We start from the raw sequence: 4,355 nt of genomic DNA on the forward strand, positions 1-4,355 counted from the left end.
TTTGGGAGCTTTCTACCTATAGGATCATATCACCTGCAAAGAAAAATAATTTTACTTTTTCCATTCTGATTTAGATGCCTGTTAATTTCTATTTCGTATCTGAATGCTCTTGCTGGTAAGTTGAGGGACAGATATAGTAACAGTCAAAGAAAGATAAGCAGTGCCATCCCTGCAGGAGTTTGATTACACAGGACACCACGAGTGGAGACTCACAGTGTGGGGTGATTGCTTGAAATAAAAAGGAAAGAGATATTGAAACCATTTCCTCAGTCTTGAATGCAGAGGTCACAAGGGTTAGAGCTCAAAAAATCAGGATTCTAAGAAATCTAGATGGGACTTAAAGTAGCTGTCTGTTGCTATCTAATAAGAGACCATGAGTATTGTGACTCAAAACAGCACCCACTTATTTCTCCAAGTGGGACACACTGGGTTCTCTGCTTAGGGTTTCACAAGATTGGAGTCAACTTGTTGGTCAGGCTGGGGTATTATCAGGAAGCTTTAAAAATCGTGTGCTTCCAAATCCGTTCTAGCTATTGGCTAAATTCATGTCCTTTCCCTTTGCTGACCTGAGGTCCCTATTCTTTCTTAACTATCAGCTGAGGTCTGCTCTCAGGTCCTAAAAGCCACCCACACTCCTTGGCTTGTGCATGGTCAAAGTCAGCAGTCGTGTGTCAGATGTCCCTGGTACTTCACATCTCTCACATCCTCATTCCTATTTTGGTCCCATTGGTCCCAACCAGAGAAAGCTTTCTGCTTTTAAGGGCTCGTGTGATTATAATGGGCCCCTGATAACCTCCTAATCTTAAAATCGACCATGCCACATCACATAATTGGAGATATTTCATCACATTCACTGGTTCTGGGGACTATGACAGGGCATCTTGGGAAGGCCAGTTCAGAAAGTCTACTTCTAGAAATTCTCTCAGGCAGGAAGATCCACAATGGGGGCCACCCATGGCATACATACGCACTGCTATGAGCTGCCAGTGCAAGTGGCTTGCTCTAGTAGGCGTTGGCAGGCATTGGGCATCGAGTGGAGTGGAGTGGCAGCTCTCAGGCTGCCCATTGCAAGGGTTCACGGTAGCAATCTGAGTGGTGCAGCAGTGTCAGGAAAATGGAAAATGCTCGATAGTAGTCTCCTGAACATCACCAAGCTATCTTTCCAAGGCCAATGGAAAAATGTGCTGCTTCCAATAACTATGGTCCCATGAAGCACGTGGTAACCCTGAGAGTCATCTTCACCTCTGGAGACGTGGATGTCTATTACACAACTGTCTGCCTTATGGCTTTCACCATCATCATGGCCCTCAACCTACCTGTCTATATATGATGAGCAGACACCTGAAGAAGATGGAGAGTCACCTGTGAGTTAAGATATAAAGTACATTGAGGCCGGCTCTGTGGCGCAGTGGGTTAAAGCTCTGGCCTGGGGCGCTGGCATCCCATATGGGCGTTGGTTCAAGACCCTGCTGCTCCTCTTCTGATCCAGCTCTCTGCTATGGCCTGAAAAAGCAGTAGAGGATGGCCCAAGTGCTTGGGCCCCTGCACCCACATGGGAGACCTGGAAGAAGCTCCTGGCTCCTGGCTTCGGATTGGCGCAGCTCCGGCCGTTGCAGACATCTGGGAAGTAAACCAGCGGATGGAAGACCTCTCTCTCTCTCTGTCTCTACCTCTCTGTGTAACTCTTTCAAATAAACAAAATAAATCTTTAAATAAAAGACATAAAGTACAGAAAAGCTGCAAAAGGCATTTGAGATCATCAAACAGATCCCCATCATCACCTCAGCCGAAACGCTACAACTTGCCAAAGTCAGCCAGTTCAGAACCGTAGGATTTGCCTGCTGTACTGAAGAGCTTGCAGGAGCGTGCCGCTGCTTCTTCTCCTCATGAGCTATAGGACAATCACAGAGGAAATCATGGGAGTGGTTGGGCCACAGGATTGGGGGTAGAATGCTGTGAAGCACATTCCAAGAGACCACAGACAGCGATGAGCCCTGCACAATCCCCAACTCTTTGAAGCAACTAACCTCTCCCGTTGCCAACCTGGAAGCCTCATTGCTACATTACCAGCCCCAGCAGATTGCTGTCCAAGTATCTATTCTCTCATGGTCCAAAGATCACATGGATGACCGAGAAAGTGTACAATCTGAAGTCAAAGGCAATGAGGAGACAGAACTGTCAGCTGAACGTTCCAGAATCTGCATAGCCTTCTGCCGGTGTAACATCTATGACAGACACTCACATATGAACAGCCAGCACCTGCGGAGGTATCAGAGAGGGAGATGCTGCCAGCTCACCCGGAAACTCCAGAGCCAGCAGTGACGCACAACAAACAAGAACTGCATTATTTATGAAAGTAGTGTCTGATATCAATTCCAAAATGCTATGCAAATCAAGAAAATCAGAGGCTGATCCTTTTAATACAGAGGTGATATACATTTTCCCCCAAGCCTTATCAGGAGACTTCTCCTGTGGGAGTGACACCTTTTTTTGTTTTTTTTTAAGATTTTTTTTTCAGGTTATTTTTTCCTTTATTTTTTTTGAGTGTTTTTATTATAAACACTTTTATTTAGTAAATATAATTTTCCAAAGTAAAGTTTATGGATTACAATGGCTTTTCCCCCCATAACTTCCCTCCCACCCACACCCCTCCCATCTCCCGCTCCCTCTCCCATTCCATTTGCATCAAGATTCAATTATCTTTATATACAGAAGATCAATTTAGTATATATTAAGTAAAGATTCCATCAGTTTGCACCCACACAGAACATAAAGTGTAAAATACTGTTTGAGTACTAGTTATAGCATTAATTCACATTGGACAACACATTAAGGACAGAGATCCCACATGAGGAGTAAGTACACAGTGACTCCTGTTGTTGATTTAACAAATTGACACTCTTGTTTATGGCGTCAGTAATCTCCCTAGGCTTTTGTCATGAGTTTCCAAGGCTATGAAAGCATTTTGAGTTTGCCGACTTCAATCTTATTTAGACAAGGTCATAGTCAAAGTGGAAGTTCTCTCCTCCCTTCAGAGAAAGGTACCTCCTCTTTTGATGGCCCATGCTTTCTACTGGGATCTCACTCACAGAGATCTTTCATTTAGTTTGTTGTTGTTGTTGTTGTTGTTGTTGTTGTTGTTTTTGCCAGAGTGTCTTGGCTTTCCATGCCTAAAATACTCTCATGGGCTCTTCAGCCATATCTGAATGTCTTAAAGGCTGATTCTGAGGCCAGAGTGCTGTTTAAGATTTATTTATTTATTTGAAAGGCAGAGTCACAGACAGAGCCAGAGAGAGAGAGAGAAAGAGAGAGAATGAGAGTCAGAGAGAGAGAGAGAGAGAATCAGAGAGAGAGGTCTTCCATCCGCTGGTTAACTCCCTAGACGGCCACAATGGCCCGAGTTGCACTGATCTGAAGCTTCCTCTAGGTTTCCCATGCAGTTGCAGGGGTCCAAGGACCTGGGCCATCTTCTACTGCTTGCCCAGGCCAAAGCAGAGAGCTATATTGGAAGTGGAGCTGCTGGGACTCAAACCGGCGCTCATAAAGGGATGCTGGCATTACAGGTGGTGGCTTTACTTGCTCTGCCACAGCGCCGGCCCCAGAAGTGATACCTCTTTAAAAGGATAAACACCTCACCTGTGGGGAGCAACTCAGACTATACTGTTACTGGAATTAAGACTTATTCTATGCATCTGCTCTCCCACAATGTGGCGCTGGGAGAGGAGCGAACAGCTTTTACCCAGCTGCCTCTCACCAACTTGACAAGCTGCAGGAGCCGCTCCTGATTGGAGGAGAGCGGCGCGCTCGGCGTGTGGGTAGCAGAGCACGGGTTGGTGGAGAGGACTATATAGGAGGAGAGAGACGGCATGGTGGTGTGGGTTGGTTGGAGAGTGCGTTGGAGAGTTCGCGGGGAAGTTTGTTACTTCGTTCTTTCTCACTTCTCTCTACTCATTCTTGCTTTGGGAGTTTGCTGTTTACTTATTCTTACTTTACTATAGAAAGGACTTGTAAAAAAGGGAACAACAAGCTTCCGGTCCGATGCGGCTCCTCCGCGTGCAGAGGAGCAGCACTCACCTTTGTATATGTGACTGGATCTTCCCAGTAGGAAAGGGTGTAAGAAACATCAGGGAGGGGCTGGGATTTAGGCACAGCCGGTTAAGCTGTTGCCTACAATGCCAGCATCCCATATGAGCTCTATACTTCTGGCCCAGCTCCCTGCTGATGTGCCTGCAAAAGCAGTGGAAAATGACCCAAGTGACTGGGTTCCTGCCACTCATGTGGGAGACCCAGATGGAGTTCCTGGCTCCTGGCTTCAGCCTGGCCAGGCCCTGGCTATTGTGGCCATTTAGGAAGTG

The 4,355-nt window shown here is 46.3% G+C and overlaps 1 pseudogene; it reads left to right on the top strand.

Moving 5' to 3' along the window:
• Window positions 1–1,121: 1,121 nt before the first annotated feature.
• On the top strand, window positions 1,122–2,367 carry LOC100356544 (microfibrillar-associated protein 3-like; annotated as a pseudogene).
• The last annotated feature ends 1,988 nt before the right edge of the window (window positions 2,368–4,355 follow it).

The sequence above is a fragment of the Oryctolagus cuniculus genome, chromosome 11 (genome assembly GCF_964237555.1).
Source record: "Oryctolagus cuniculus chromosome 11, mOryCun1.1, whole genome shotgun sequence".
Classification (NCBI taxonomy): domain Eukaryota; kingdom Metazoa; phylum Chordata; class Mammalia; order Lagomorpha; family Leporidae; genus Oryctolagus; species Oryctolagus cuniculus.